Below are 17480 nucleotides of genomic sequence, written 5' to 3'. Positions count from 1 at the left end.
ACTGAACAGAAGGTGACTGGTTGATTATGAATAAAAAAATAAAATAAATAAACCTTGTTACATCAATTTTCTTAAGGAAAGCTTTACTAGGAAATATATTCAATAGTTGTGGTAAGCAAAATGATGCCTTCCTTTCCAAAGATATCCCTGTTTTAACCTGAAAAATGTTCCATGGCAATGGTGAATTAAGCTTGCAGATAAAATTAAGTTTGCTAATCAGCCGGACTTGAGCTGGGAAGATTATCCTGGATTTCCCAGTGGAGTCAATGTAATTACAAGTGTCCTAATAAGTGAAAAAGGAAGACAGAAGAGTCAGAGTCAGAGAAGAAAATGTGATGGTGAAAGCAGGATAAGCAGAGCTTGGAGTGATGACAATTGCTGGTTTTGGAAAAGGCAAGAAACAAACGTATTCTCCCTGAAAGCCTCCAGAAATAATTGCAGTCCTGTTAACTAACCTTGATTATAGCCTCATGAGTCTGTAATCTCTTTGTGGATTTCAGATCTCAAGGATTATGAGATAATAAAAATGTGTTATTTTAAACCACTAAATTTGTGGCAATTTGTTACAGCAGCAATAGGAAACTATTAAAAATACATTTGGTTTTAGAAAGTTCAATTTTTCAATGTAGAATATATGAAATGAATATTTAAAGAAGAAAATAATATACAGTTCTATTCCATTCTCTTAGAGAAAATGCTTGCCCACAATTTATTCCATTGTATCATTTATCAGACATCTATCATCAATAACACAGCATATTTCTATCTTTCCAAGTTTAAGATCATTTTGTATATATTGTGATGTTTTCTCCATAATGATATAAGTTGAAAATTCAAATACCATGAATATTCTGTAAATTACTATTTTAATTACTTTATATATTCCATAATGTACTTATTCCATAACTATTCCTTTTCTGCCAAATATTTTATTTTATCTATTTTTCATTATAATTAAGGCCATGGATAAGTTGAGTATTCTTCCTCGTATTTTTAATATATCTGATGATAATGCCCTGAACCCTTCTTTTTTCAAGACATCAGTATTTCAGCACTCAAAGCAAAATAACTTCACTGAACTGGGTCAACAAGAAAACCTCCCATTTTATGGTAAAAATAGGATATTTATATCAGTCACTATTTGCTCTCATTCTCTCACATCAGTCCACAAGAAAATTAAAACTGTTAGTCCCTCTCCTGACATTTATAGGAAATAGAACATCCCACTGTGCACATCACCTTTTCAATCAGCATTTCCCCGTAGATTCCTTCCTTCATCAGATTAGTCAGCAGTGGTCTTCTGATGAGAAAGTGCTGATATCAGTTTTCTTTTATCAGACTCCACCAGGAAAAGAATATATTTACGTTGCTTTTCTTTGACACAGATAATTCATTGTAGGTGATCATAAAAAGCCTCATTGCTATTATCTAATATAATAATTTGGCAATCTGCTATAGTTAAAATGATCTTGCAAAAAGTGCATATCTATAGAAGATAAAATGTTTTTCAGGAAACCAGGGCACTCTTTCATGCTCTGAAAATAAAAATTGGCATCTTGAAAAACTAAAATAACATCTAAATATTATAATGTGCATAAGTGAATAATTTTGACAGATGTCAGAAAGCATATTGACTCTAAAATCAGTTATCTGCCTCTACAATTCAGTATACTTGAGAATAACCACATTGCTCTGTTCATTCATGACTCTCTTTTAGTTGTAATAAAAGATGATTTAAGCAAATGATCCTTTACACATCCAAGGTGATGCTGCCAGTTACATTTCAGGTACATGACAGGTATTGTGAAAAACAGTGGAATGGGAAGAGACATAAAAAAATATTTGTATTTTAAAATATTTGTTATTTTATTGTTGCTTCTTTTGTAATGCTTTTATGTACATTTATGAAGCAGCTTTTTAGAATACCTTGTTTTCCTGAATGTTTCTAATCATCAAAGAATGTGTCCTCCAGATGTATGTAAACATAAAGTAAAATACAATACAATAAAACAATACTCCTGGTCATTTAGCAATGAGAAGTTAACAGTGTCCATTACCCAACCCAAGTTCTCAGTAATCTCAACGTTATTGAAACACAGTAGTTGCAAATATACTTGGATGAAGGAAGAGAACCTGGGTATGTATGGTGACTGTGGTAGCTCTTGTCCAAAGATGGTCCCCAAAGAACTACATTTGTGATTCCATCACGACATCGCAACTGATCTGGCCATAAGACTCACTTTAACTAACAGAAAATGGCTGAAGTAACTCTATGTCAACTTTGGGGATAAAGTTTAAGAAGACCTGGCAACTTTTGCTTTTGCACCTTTGGGTGCCTTGAGGTAACAAATGAAAAGTTTAGCTTCTCTGTTGTAGACACATGTCAAGAGACTATGTAGAGAATCTGAGGGAGAAGAAAATGGCCCTGTGATTACATGGAAAGAGAAAACCAGCCACCTTAGCATCCTGTTGATCTTATCTTCCCATCCCCAACTCCTTTAGAGCCAGGCAAGTGAATGGAGTTAACTTGGACATTCCAGCCCCAGTTACCATCTGATTACAACAGCTTGAAAAGCCCTAAACAAAAGTAACAGAACTTCCCAGCTGATGCCAGTCAATCCAGAGAATCATGAGAGATCATAATACAGCATTGTTTTAAGCCACTAAGCTTGTGGTGGACTCAGAAATCAATAACCATAGCAGTCATCCATGAATGTTGCAGCAGCCAAGTAGGCCAAGTAACAACAACTTTGGGCTCATTACATGGCTTTTATAATTTTATAATTTAAACAGTTCAAACTTAAAGCCATTTATAAAAATACACCCATATCAGGGATAAGAAAACTGAAGTTTATAGATTTTTGTAACAGATTTTAGACATATTGAACATATATTTCTGTTCAACTACATAGGCCATAGTGAAAACCACTCACATGTGTAGCAGAGAATGCCGTACTTCTTAAAAATCCCCAGTGGTTTTCCATCTCACTTAATGTGGAATTAAAATTCTTACCTTGATCTACAATATTTTGCTTGATCTGCTTCTCTGCCACCTCTCTTACCTCACCTCCAGTCTCTCTCTCTCTCTCTCTCTCTCTCTCTCTCTCACTCACTCATTGTTTCTCTGTCTCACTCCATTTTATCCCTGTTCTTTTTCACTGGGTTCCTTAATATTCCTAGAAGGATACACTTCCCTCAGGGCTTTGCACTTTCTATTTCCTCTGCAAATAGTAGCAATGACTTAAATTGCTGAGTATTTAGTAGGAGCTATACACTTACTAATCCATTAATTCTTGAAGTAATCCATAAGGGGTATTGCCCATTTTGGGAAACTGAGTTAGAAACATTTAAGAATCTTACCATGGTAACATAGTTAGCAAATGAATGAGCTAAAATTTGATCATAGCCTGTCTGACCCAGTGTTTCTATGTTTGAGCACCACACTACAGCTGCCTAAAAACTAGTCTACCAGATATCTGCATAACTAGCTCTTTAACTTCGCTCAGGTCTGTTATCAAATGTCACTTCATCAGAGAGGTCTCCTGTTCAACTTCATATGAAATGGAATCCTTGCTATCTCTATATAATTAATCTGCTTTCTCTTTCTTCACAGCACTAAATATTGTTTGACATACATAGTTGTTCATTTTTCATCTATCTTCCCACTGGAATTTAAGGGTAGATAGCAGGATATTTTTCGGTGCTAGTCATTTCTTAGTTCTAGTGCTGAGAAGAGTACCTGTCAAATAATAGGTACACAATAAATATTTGACAAATCATTTTTTAAAAATCTCAGGAGTTGAATCCATTTTGCAGACTAAATCTAATTTGACTTCACTCTGGTACTCTGGTACTCTTCTATCTCTACTTTCAAATAATGACTTAAATGTTAATTTACATTTTCAGAAACACGTGTTTATTTGTGTGGCTCAGCAGGTTATGAGGTCTTTGAATATTGGAAGTAACTTCTCATTTTATTCTATATAATATGTATTATCCATTATTTTTAAATAATTCATTTCTCAAGTGTGTTTGATTCTCTTTATGCACTCTGTACTCAATCATTTTTCTAATAAAGTAAGTAGAGTCACATTGCAAGGTGGATACAAATCCTGATTCTATCAATTAATAAATTTTGCTAACATTTCTACCATCAATTTCCTTATCATAAAATGAGGGTGTTGATATTAATGCCTACATCATGTCTTAGGTTAGCAGTGATGTGCTGTATTATGTTGCAAAAACAAATAGCCCCAAATATTAGTTGCTTAAACAAAACAATTATATATATATATATATATATATATATATATATATATATATATATATTTTATATATATTTTTTTCTGTCTCCCCTTTAACTCCAGCTAGACATCCAGTACAATATTCTTCAAGTACTGGTCCAAAATTCTAGTCATTATCAATTGCATGAACCTCCACAGCATAATATCCTCTTAGATTCATCTCCACAAAGGAAGAGGAGGATAAAATGATGATATGCATGACTATAACAACCCTCTAAACATGAACAATGTTAGAGATAAGTTGAATATATTAGACTTAAGGAAATTGTTATGTAAGCAAACAATAGACTCATTAAATAAATCTAAGAACCAGATTTTAAAAACCAAGGCTGAAAGAGATAACCCATTTGATTAATCAATCAGAAAATAAGGGACAAGAACAAGTCACAAATTCCTGGGTGAGAAATGAAAATAAGTGATTAGAAATACCCATGAAACTACAATATTTATTAGAAAATACTTGCTCCTTTATTGAAAAACCTGTATGGCTTTGGTGATTTACTATGAATAAATATTTTCAGAAATTAAAGTCAAAAAAAGCAAAACCCAAAAGGGGGCCATTTCTATGCAAGAAATTGAAAAAGTTTTATAAGTGACAGTCAGATATTTTCACACATGAATTCTATAAAACCTTCAAGAATACATGATCAAAATGGTATTCAGTCTGTTTCAGAGATAAGAGAGAATTAAAAACGTTTTCCTCAATATATTTAATAAAATCAGCATAATTTTAGTAATTAAACCTATGCAAAAGGTTATAACTACAGCGAAATCTCAATTATGAATTTTTATGTGGAATTAAACATGATTAAAAAACATTTTACAACAACACATTTCAAAATATACATTCTGTCAAACACGTATACATTTCTGTTTAGTATATAATTAGCAGTGAAATTGCTTACCTATAGGTTATGTACATCTTCAACTTTCATAATATTGTCAACTGTTTCCCAATGCAATTCTTGTGCATTTGCATGATGAAATCCACAGTGGATACTGCAGAGCAATGAAAATGAACAAATGTCAATTGCATATGTGAATTCAGATGTATGATATGGACATGAAATCTCATAAATAGTCATAAAAGAATACAAAGTGTATTCTTCAATTTTAAAAATATATGGAAATCGAAAAGTAATCAATGCTGTTAGAAGACAGGATTGGTGGGGTAGCTCTTATCTAGAAGGAAGAAAAGGGGAACTTACAGGTATTTGTTCCTTGATCTGGGTGTAGCATATGTGAGTGTACGAAAATTAATTAATTATACATTTATGTTTGTTACATATGTGTGTGTGCATGTGTGTGTGTGTGTGTGTGCAATAAGGAATTTGTTCTTACCCAAAGAGATGTCTGGCCTTTGTCTTTGGCTCCTGGAGGTAACTTCTAAACACTTGAAATTACTCACTGATGGAGGATCTTTGTTATTTCATATTGGGTCACTTGGGCTACTCCTGTTTGGTTATACTAACAAAATGACAGATTGTTTTAGAGTAGGGTCTGGCCATGCCAGAAAGAAAGACCCACCATTGGATTAACTGGTTGGAGCTTTGGAGAAACATGATAACCTATGGTCTGGGGGGGTGTGGTGTGGGGGTGTGGGCAGGGGATTGCAGGGAGGAGATTGAGTTCAACCAGGTGGCCAATGATTCCTTCAACCATGACTATTAAATGACCCTCAGTAAAATTTCTAGATATTGAATCTCATATTAGCTTCCCTGAATGATATACATTATGCATATTGTCTGACATCATGTCCAGCAGGAGATATGCCATCCACAATTCCACAGAAGCAGACAACTGGAAGCTCTGTGTTTGGACCCCTCCTAGAGTCTGCTCTAAGTGTTTTTCCTCTTTGCTGGTTCTAACTTGTAACCTTTCCCTATAATAAAAGTGATAGAGAACATAATTTTGGTAAGTTCTGTGAGTATTTCTAGTGAGTAAAAACAAGCATGAGGGTGGTTTTAAGTAACACTCAAACTTACACTTGTTACTGTCCAGATGAAGATGCCCTTATTCTCACACTTTGGCTAACTTCAGGATGTAGATATATATAGTACTTCAAACAAAAGTTAAAGAATATAAATTCTTATATTTGTATGTGTATAAATACTTCAATTGAAAGCTTTTAAAATTCCTAAATTTTTTTGTTTTAGTAATGGGCAAAATACTTTGTTTTAGGAAATATTTTAATAGGCTTTACCATTATCATACAAATAAGACAAAATGAAAAAATTAAAATCTCTATCCATGCCATTAAAATCAATATTCACTTAAGACTTTTAAAAATGGACTTTCATTCCCTTATCTGAAGTTCAATCAGCCAACTATGCTTTGGAATTCAAAAGTGTTTTGAGTGATAGACATTAGAATATGTATATATGTAAAATCCCCAGCAGGGTCTGCAGCAACATTTCTTAATAAAACATCACAAAATGTGAGCAAATTGTCTTAGGACAATCTTGGCATATTTTGTCCACCAAAAGAGTTATACTTAAACTTTCATTTTTCAGAGCTTCTACAAGTAAGAAAGAAAAATGACAAAAAAATAAAATGACTAAAGTAAATAAAAAGTCTACTTATAGAAGCCATAGCCATGTATTAAAAGATGGTCATCCTCTATGATAATCAGGGAATTGCGCACTAAGATTCCACAAGCTGATTTTTTATATTATGAATAAATTAAAATTATTTGCAGTATCCAGTTTAACAAATCATACATAGACACAAGCAATTTTATATGCCTTAATAAATAGTGTAAACTGATAAAAATATATTGGTGGAGAGACCCTTTTATTCAGATGGCTATTAAGCCTGTATTCACTGTGTATACGTGCATATGGACTTTTTTTTAAAGTAATGTGACATTTTAGTTACAATGTGAAGGTCTAAGCACATGAGTTTATTTATCCTAATAAGATCAACTAAAATCACCTACAAGTTACACACACACACACACACATGTATATATATATATGTGCATTATCCTGGAAACACTCTTACCAGATCTACAGCAACTGTGAAGTAACTGCAATTGTTTCCAAAATATTAAGCTTCTGAATGTTATGACCTACTGGAATATATGGCACTACTAATGTACAAAAAACTTAATAGATTGTCTTAAATTATAGAATCCTAAGAAATGGTAAATAGCCTCTGTTTATTTTATTGTCTACTACATTATTATAGGAATTTGCATTTTTATTATCCCAATGCATTGAACAGTTAAATATTTTATTGCTCAAATCAATTTGTATATTATACATATCATTAAGGCATTAATATAACACAAAGATTTTGTGAAGTTTATGCAGAGTTCTGGTTGTTATTAACTGACAAAAAAATCTCACTATAATTGTTCAACAGTATTGATGTAAAATAGAAGAGCTGTCACAAATATAAAATGAATTTGAGGAAGAAGTAAAATTTCAGGATCTTCTTAAAAGCTAGCCATCAATGCAAAGAGAGGATCATAGTTATTCTTTTCCCAAGCAAATTGTAAATGTATTATTTTGGAATGTTGTATTGAGACTTATGAATACTGTTGGAAAAAAATGCAATAGTTTCAGCTTCAAGAAGTTCATCTTTGCCTTTTGACAAGTTTTGCTCACTAGAGATTTGGGGTTGGTGAAATGAAACATTCAGAAAAATTGATCCTAAATGGCCATGTCATCATAGAGATTTGAAGAAGCAAGTCCACAAGAAGTCTGATTAGAACTTGGGAAATTGATTAACATATTTAACAGAAAATAATTTTAAATTATCAAATACCATAACTTCTTATGGTGGAGATCCTTCAAAAAAACATCTTGACAATTATAAACAACCCCAGTGTTGAAATAAAGGGGAGCAATCCACAGGGAATGAATGCTTCCCAAGGGATTTCTCTCATGACATTTAAAGTAGATATAAAAGTGGGGATGACTACATAACCAAAGATTAATTTTACAAAAGTGTTATATGAACATTTAAAAATAATGCCAGAGATGGAAGAAGATGGTGCCATAGAGAGGAGTGGAAGTTAGTTAGTTTCTCTGGAAGAACTAATAATCAACAAGGAATAACTAGCAAATAATCTTGAATAACTGCTGGGGTACAACCACACATCATACAACAACTTAGATTGGGAGGGATGCCTGAGATCGTAGCATAAAATCCATAAGTAAAAACTGCAGACCTGAGCCAGGAGCCCCCTCCCCCCATGGCAGCCCAAACTGCAAAACCTCACTGTGATAGAGAGGAGCAGTCTTTGAACAAGTGAATATATCTCAGTCCAACTCTAACTGGGGTTGTAGCTAACAAACGTGGACTGCTCAATACAAGCTACAAATCATGAACAAGCAGACAGAGGCTTTTAGTGATGACTGACATTAAAGAGCTGGAGGACTTCTCTGTCCCAGGAGGGGAAGCCAAGAAGACCAGGTGCTATCTATGGCTGGTGGGTGAAGCTGGGGGGGGGGGCATGGACTGGCCCTAAAGGGGGTCTTTCTGCCCCTTTTACTCTCCCCAAACTGGATGGCTTAATGGAGAAAGCTGCAGCCATTTTCAGTTCACAGCACTCTGACCCAGACAAAGGTGGAGATAGCAGAATCAGAAAGACAAAGAGCCTATTTGAATGCAGATGATCACTCCCTAGGGGGTGTATCTTCCCTAAGAGGAAGGAGGTGGTGCCCAGCCCTACTACTGGCCTCCCATTCAAAACCAGATCCAAGAGCCTGGGGGAAAAAGCAAAAACAGAAACTAAGTGAGCCACACCTCCTTACCCCAGACAGGAGTGACAGGCTGACAGACACCACCTGCTGGGCAGCTTAGGAAAGGCACAGCAGCTAGAGGCCTCACAGGATGTGTCAATGTTCTAAGACATACCCTCAGGGAAACCTGATATTGAATATTTCCCCCTTCTGAGACCAGAGGCCATTCTGATCTAGGAAAACTTGATTGGGTTAACCAGGGAAACTAGATGCCTAAACAACAGAAAACTACAAACTACACTAAGAAAAACAAAGTCATGGTCCAGTCAAAGGAACAAACTTACACTTCAACTGAGATACAGGAATTGAAACAACTAATGCTAAATCATGTCAAAAAGTTTAGGGAAGATATGGCAAAGGAGATGAAGCACATAATGAAAGCACTGGGCGAACTTAAGGTAGAAATCAAAAGTTTGAAAAAACAGCTGGCAGAATCTATGCAAAAGAAGACACAACATAAGAGACAAAAGACACAATGGAGACATACAACAGTAGTTCTCAAGAAGCAGAAGAAAACACTCAGGAACTGGAGGAAAAAACACCTGAAATTCCACACACAAAAGAACATATAGGGAAATGAATGGAAAAATATGAGCAAAGTCTCAGGGAATTGAATGACAACATGAAACACATGAATGTACATGTCATGGGTGTCCCAAAAGGAGAAGAGAAGGGAAAAGGGGCAGAAGCAATAAAAAAGGAAATAATCAATGAAAAGTTCCCATCTCTTATGAAAGATATAAAATTACAGACCCAAGAAATGCAGCGTACCCCAAACAGAATAGATCTGAATAGGCCTATGCCAAGACATTAATAATCAGATTATCAAATATCAAAGACAAAGAGGGAGTCCTGAAAGCAGCAAGAGAAAAGTGATCCATCACCTATAAAGGAAGCTTGATAAGACTATGTGTGGCTTTCTCAGTAGAAACCAAGGAGGCAAGAAGGAAGTGGGGTGATATATTTAAGAGACTGAAAGAGAAAAACCACCAACCAAGAATCCTATATCCAGCAAAACTTTCCTTCAAATATGAGGGAGAGTTTAATATTCTGACAAACAGACAATGACAGAATTTGTTAACAAGATACCTGCTCTGCAGGAAACACTAAAGGGAGAACTACAGACAAAAAGGAAAAGACAGGAGTGAGAGATTTGGAACAGAATTTTGGGTGATGGGAGCACAGCAATGTAAGCACACTGAACAAAGATGACTGAGTATGGTTGAAAGAGGAAGATTAGGAGCATGTGGGGCAACAGAAGGAAAGAGGAAAGACAAAGACTGGGACCAAATAACTCATTGAAACCTAGAGTGCTCAACAATTGAGATAAAATGTACAAATATGTTTTTTCATGAGGTAGAACAAATGAATGTCAACCTTGCAAGGTGTTAAAAATTGGGTGGTATTGGAGGAAAAATACAATCAATGCAAACTGGAGACTATAATTAACAGAAAAAATGTGCTATGCTTCTTTTAATGTAACAAAGACAATATACCAAAGTTAAATGCATATAAGAGGGGGACATAAGGGAGTGGTATGCGACTCTTGGCATCAGTGATATTGTCTGACTCTTTATTCTATTTTAATTCTACTTTAGTTTAATGCTACCTTTCCTTTTGTTGCTTCCTGGCTGTCATGCTTTTTGTTTTCTGTTTTTTTTTTTTTTTTCATTTTTTTTTTCTTTTTCTTTCTCCTTTTTCCTTTGTCTCTCTACTTTCTTTGATTCTTCCTCCTTCTTTGTGGAAGAAATGGAGATGTCCTTATGTAGGTAATGGTGGTGGTGGTGAATACATAAATATGTGACTATACAGGGAACCACAATTGTTTACTCAGGACAGAATGTATGGTGTGTGAACAAAACCATCTTAAAAAAAAATGGGTTGATGAAGAAACCTTGAGGACACTGTATTGAGTGAAATAAGTCAGACACATAAGGACAAATATTTTATAGTCTCACTGATATGAACTAATTATAATATGTAAACTCATAGACATGAAATATGTTACCAGGATATAGAACGAGGCTAAAGAATGGGGAATGGTGGCTGATTATGAGCAGAATGTTCAATTAGGTTGAACTTAAGTGTTTAAAAATGGACAGAGGTAATGGTAGCATGTTGTGAGAATAACTAACAGTGCTGAATCGTGTGAGAATATGGTGGAAAGGGGAAGCTCAGAGTCATGTATGTCACAAGAAGGAAAGTTGGAGCTTAAAAGATGGGAATGTATAAAACAGTGAATCCTGTGGTGGGCAATTTCCATGATTAACTGTACAAATATTAGAAATTTCTTTTGTGAACTACAACAAATGTATAACACTATAACTAGAAGTTAATAATAGAGGGGCATATAGGAAAAAATATACCTAGTGCAAACTATATACTACAGTTAGTATTTTAACATTCTTTCATCAACAGTAACAAATGTACTATACCAATACTATGAGTCAATAATGGAGGAGGTTTGTTAGGATTATGGGAGGACTTGAGTTTCCTTTTTTTGTCTTTATTTCTTTTCTGGAGTAATGCCAGATAGATTCACCTCAGATTTAAATGAGAATTATAAAATACGAAATCAATGCTAAGCATAAAGAATGAGTAATTTAACATATTTTAAAGAAGCACATAATATTAAAATATGTTATAGATAGTCTAGGCTCATTCTGCTATTTTACTTTTCTATCCCCATCACTTCAGTAAATTATCATTTGGACAGTATATAACTGTGCGAAGAAAAATATGCAGCTGACAGAATAATGTTAAACATGCAAAGCTGAGTTGTAGGGAAAGAGTAGAATTCTACTCCCTTGAAGCAAAGAATGGGAAGCTTTCTAAGAGCTGGGGTGGGTTGGAAGAAAAGCTGTGGAAAATAGTTGGGGGTTGAGCACCTGGGTGGGTTAAAGATTTAGTGAGGTGATCTTAGGATGATTGGGTTTCACTGTGATGGATGAAGGATGAGTGAGGTTGTCATTAGGAACACTTGGTTCTGAATGTATTTCTTTGCACTAATTAGGCTACCTGGAGCCTATTAGGGCTGGGAGAGAGGAAGGAGATAAGGAATTGCCTTGTTAGGAGCCTTTCGGATGTCTGGATTGCATAAGGTTTGGGGTGAGAAGTAAAGGGGCTGGGGAAGTCAGGGGCAATTTTGATATTTAGAATTGTTCCTGTGGTAAGGCACAGTCCTAGCAGGGCTTTCTGCCTTATCCTAGGATCCACAAATACATCCTGTGCTCAGGACCAAACATCTCATCCTGAAAGGATAAGACACAATTTCGTAGTAGATAAGGTGTCTGCAGGTACCCGTATATATATATATATATATGGGTACTTGCACATATAAACATAAATATAAATATGAAACGGAGACTGCCTGACTCTGGTGGGCAGTTGGAGCTTTCTCTGCAGTCCCACAGCTGCAAGTTGGGTTTCAAGGTAGTCAAGAGTGGGGTAGGTAGTGGGTGCCAGGGAAGTCAGGGACGATGTCTCCCAGTCTTTGCCTAACCAACTCCCCCCCCCCTTTCTATTGTGTGCAGATGTTTCATTGTTTCCATTCCACTTTCCAGGGGAGACATGAGGTCTAATGAAAAGGTCTGACCTTACCTTAAGCCGGAAGGAAACCCAGAACAAGCAGCCCCAGCTGCTTATCAGGGCGAGAACTCTCAGCAGAGGCAGGGCGAACTCCCCCTGGGTTGTTTAAATACCCTGCCTGAGGAGAGCGAGGACTATTTGTCTATTTGTTCACTTCTCTGAGGTGAAGTAGGGCATTCGGAGCAGCCATCCACTGACACTGATTGGAGCAGTTGGCCTTCCTGAGACCATCCATGATGGAATCTCTTTCCCTGCTCTTTTGGACCCTTTATGCTGTGTAAGTAGTAAAATGGTCATTTGTTCAAAGTTCCTGTTGTGCCTGAGCCTGTGTTCCCAAGGTGTACCATATGAGAGATAGGAAAGCAGTCTTAGTTAAAACAAATAGCCTAAATAATCAAAAGCCACAGTTAATAAAAAATAAGTAAATAAATAATGGTCTAGTTGATGGTACAATTGGAGAGAGAGAAAGCATGAGAGGGAGATAGAAGTTTGCAATGATACTATTTATTTCAAGTATAAAAGCTAGTTGTTTGTGGCAGGACACCAGGATGTGGTAAAGGTTTCTGAATTGATATTGTGGCTTTTGAGAACAAATTACTTGGGTTCACAACCTAGTTGCCCAGATGATTCACTACAAACCCAGTGTCCTTACTTAAATATTTCTTTTATAAAAAAATGTGTGACCCAATGAATTAATCTTTTATACAGGTATTCAAATGCTTCTTTACATGTTGATTCATCCAGATTATATTTTTATGATTTTTTTTTCTGTTGTTGGGGATTGTAAAAATTACTACTTAAGTTCATTAATAACATGTTTATGATTTTTAAGCTTTGTTGCATGTGTTTAAATGTCTGAAGAGAAATGAATGAAGAAATCAAGGAAGATAATTGAAATTTATTTTGATTTCACTTCACAATTAATTATAATATGTTTATGCTTGTCAAACAGCAGAAACACAGGGCAGTGAACTTGGCTTGACAGGAAAACTAGTGAATTCATTAATTAACCCATTTACATGTCTATCATTTACTTATTTTCATTTTCCAAATAGTTTTGCCACTTAAAAGCAGTAATAAGCAAATGGAATATGCTTGAACACCTGTCATATGCCTTTATTTCCATTTTCTTGACTTTAAAGATAATAGGCAAACAATTATTCATTATTTTCTCCCACTAAGTTGGTAATCAAGGCATAGGTTTTTGTATGAACTTATGAACAGCATGTCTTTATTTCTTAACAGAAATGTAAGTTAAACTTTAATTAATACATTTTATACTCTTCCCAGTTCTACTTAAGTTGATGTTCAGTCATTAAAGTTTGCATAGACCTTAATGGTACTTAATGTATACTTACTTCCGTTTCCTCCTTTAATTCATAAAGTTTAAGTAATTTAGTTACAAGGTCATTATGCCAGTCTTGATCCAAATCTTTGACCCAAGAACATGACACAAATTGCAAGTATTGGAATGTAAGACTTTCTCATGCAAAATTCTAATATCTTTGCTTTATGTTTATTCTCCCAATGACAAGACACAGGCGCACAAATTATTAAAAATCAAAATTAAATACCACTGTTATTAATATTTTCTCAGGCAACCCAATCATGTTACTTTCCAATTGTCCCTGTAAGGATCCGTTACTCCTTGCTTCTTTTTCTATGTCCATCTTCACTCTTTTATCTACACTACCCACAATTTCTGTTGATGTTTTAATTAGAACAAGTCTAGGTTTCTGTGTAATTTACTTGTATCCATTCTAACCACATAGGGCTTCCTCTTCATCCCAAATGTATTTATTAAAATTGTCTATTGTAGGAAGGAAGGATATACTTTTGTGTATACACTATTACAAATAACTTTTTATAATTAACACTAAGATTAGTGTTATTGTCACTGTTTTACAAGTAATGAATATGTGAAGTGGAAACTTAAGTAGGTTATTCAGAGACACCTAAAACTAAGAAATGAAAAGTATTTGAAATAACTCACATTTTTCATGTATACTATATCATGATAAGGAAAACTGGGCTGAGCCATGTATTCAACTGAGTTTGGAAGCCTTGTCTTTATAGCGGAACTCATCTTCATGGCTATATGTATATGATTGTCTGCATCTTTATGGCTACATGATTTTCTGCAGTAGTGGAAAGCATTCCTGGGGTAGATATGGAAAGAAAGTGGCCTGATTGAGCCAGACTTGAGTTCTGCTAAGCATCTAAACCAGACAAAGTATACAAAGAGTTGTTGAAAATCTTGTTGAAAAATCATAGAAGTGATAGAATATCCTACATCAAAAAAGTGGAGGAAAAAAGTAGATAGAGGCAGGATACGATGATAGAAATATAGAAAAGGTGAAGAGAACAGTAGTGGGTGGCTTGAGGATATTACACAATAGACTTAGAGGTAGCAGTATAAAATTTATAACAATAGAAAGCTTTTTAGTAAACTGAGTTTTAATTTAATATTTTAAAAGTAGATCTGTTTATTTCTATGACATGGTCTAGGCTACCACCATGAGCTGTGGTTACTAATATACTTCAGAAGTTTATGAACCTTGAAGATGGGAAGACTAGACATTGAATTTGAGTAAAATCAGAATTGTTGGTTTATTCTGGGATCCTCATTTCATTGTTATAAAAAATTTCTAGAATTAATGCTGGGTAATTTTATACTCCATATCCTTATTATTTATGTTATGTATCTTTTATAAACCTTCACTACCTTTCTCTGATAATAATTTATCTTTATCCTAGTTATAATTTAAGATATCTGTATGCTGGGTAAAAAGTAAGATAATGATGCTTACTTGAGGAACAGTCCCAAGCAACAAAGTATGTAGCTGATGTTACAAGATGATGAAAGAGAGAGAGAGAGAGAGAGAGAGAGAGAGAGAGAGAGAGAGAATTTCTATGCTAAGAAAATAAAACAGCCTGTTAACTCCTATTAGACATTGTCTTCAAGACTTGTTTCCAACTTATAGCATTTTCGTACTTGAAAAAACAAGAAAGTTTGGCATTTGCTTTTCTTAAAGCTGGAATATTATGCCATCCTACTCTTTACCTGGGTTAATTGTTAATTTTAACCAGAGAATTTACTCTGGTTCTCAGCCCAAAGTACTATGGACAAAATGTACTGTTCATTTCCTGATCACATCATGCCCAGTCAAATAAGAAATGTGTTGTTAATTTACTTGGCTACAGGTACAACTACGTTAAAGATGATATTCCAACCAAGACAATGGTTAACTTACTTCACCTTTAAATCTTCCAGGATGATTTCCAAATTAGGATAGTGAGGAAGACTATGAGTAGAAGATCCAATCTTGTATGAAATAGTTGATGTGGACTTGAATGATAGCATATGACAGGTTAGAGGGTTTTAGGGACAAATACCTTATGGCTTAAAGACATGAGGTACGATGTCTAGAAAGATCTGTCTCAGGGAAGAAGCAGATTTCAAAATAACATAACAAAGGAACATTCAGTGAGAGTGCGTGAAAAATTTAAACTCATGTAAGGGAAATATGCTATAGTAAGCAGGTTCAGGAAGTAAACTGGAAAAACATTTTAAAAAAATAAATGAAAGCTCTCAGCAATTTGGGAAATAAATATGGAAAAGGATAACTAATTGTAAAAGTTTGCATATTTGATATTGATGTAGTGTGCAATGCCTGAAAAGTCTGGGCCCAGAGTCCTGATCTTAATCTACTACTACACGAGAACCTGCAAAATTTGAGTCTGCTCTCACCTCTACCCCTTGTCTTAAACAAATGGAGCATCTGATTTAACTTGGTTCCTTTATTGTCATATAAAACAGTAATAATTAATTTGTAGGATATTTTGTGGGACAAAATAAAAGGTATGTGGATATAACAGTTAGTATTCAAATTGTAAAACAGTAGAAGTCAATACTGAAAATTAATCTTCTAGCATATACCTGCCTGCTTCATGGTCTACATATTTCAATTCAAAACATCATTACAATTTTATACAAGTTTATCTCATCTACATTTAGACTACTCTGAAGAGTTTTGAAGAAAGATGAGGGGCAGTTTTCTCAAATGCTCGGGATCTCCTATAATACAAATGACTTTGATTCTATTGCTCTTAAATCCAATATAAATATATTTACTGCTAAGTAATTAATCATGATGGGGAGCATAATAATTTTGAAAATTACAAGGGGAGTAGCACAGAATCCAGTTTTAATGAAATAGGGGTGGATTGGTAATGATAAATTTAAAAAATGACATCCCCAAGCATGAAATAATATGTAAGAAAAAAGAAATACACAGTCACAAAAGCCTCTGCAGAATTACAGAATTTGAGACAATAATTATTTAAATTATATTCTGAATTTTGAAAATAAATCTTAAGACAGATATGGCTTCTAATAAATTTTTCTTAAAGTACATATTCTGTAGAAGAAGCATATCTAGGTTAACTCAATTTATTAATTTTGGCGACACCAACCACTATTAATAGAAAATAAATAAAAGAAAATATAATGTGAAATAAATCTAAAATCCTGTGGGGCACAAAATTAACTGAGTGTGTTATTGAATCTGTTGTTTTAAAGCAAATATTAATCATTTGAATGTGTGAAAATAACTGCTGTTCTCAGGGAGCAAGTCATCAATATGGCCTACACCTATTAGGAAACTGTCCTACCACATCATCCAAAGAGTATAAATGTAAAACTTATCTCATGTTTCTGCATGTTTCAAATCACAAGCCCTGATTTAGTATTTTAATTTGTATTGTGTCCAACTCATTCCTCACTGATGGAAATTGTTTTTGTTTTGCTTTTAATTTCAGATTTTTTCCCCAATAT

This window comes from Choloepus didactylus, chromosome 12, assembly GCF_015220235.1.
Source record: "Choloepus didactylus isolate mChoDid1 chromosome 12, mChoDid1.pri, whole genome shotgun sequence".
NCBI classification, from domain to species: Eukaryota; Metazoa; Chordata; class Mammalia; order Pilosa; family Megalonychidae; genus Choloepus; species Choloepus didactylus.
This window is presented reverse-complemented; position numbering follows the sequence as displayed.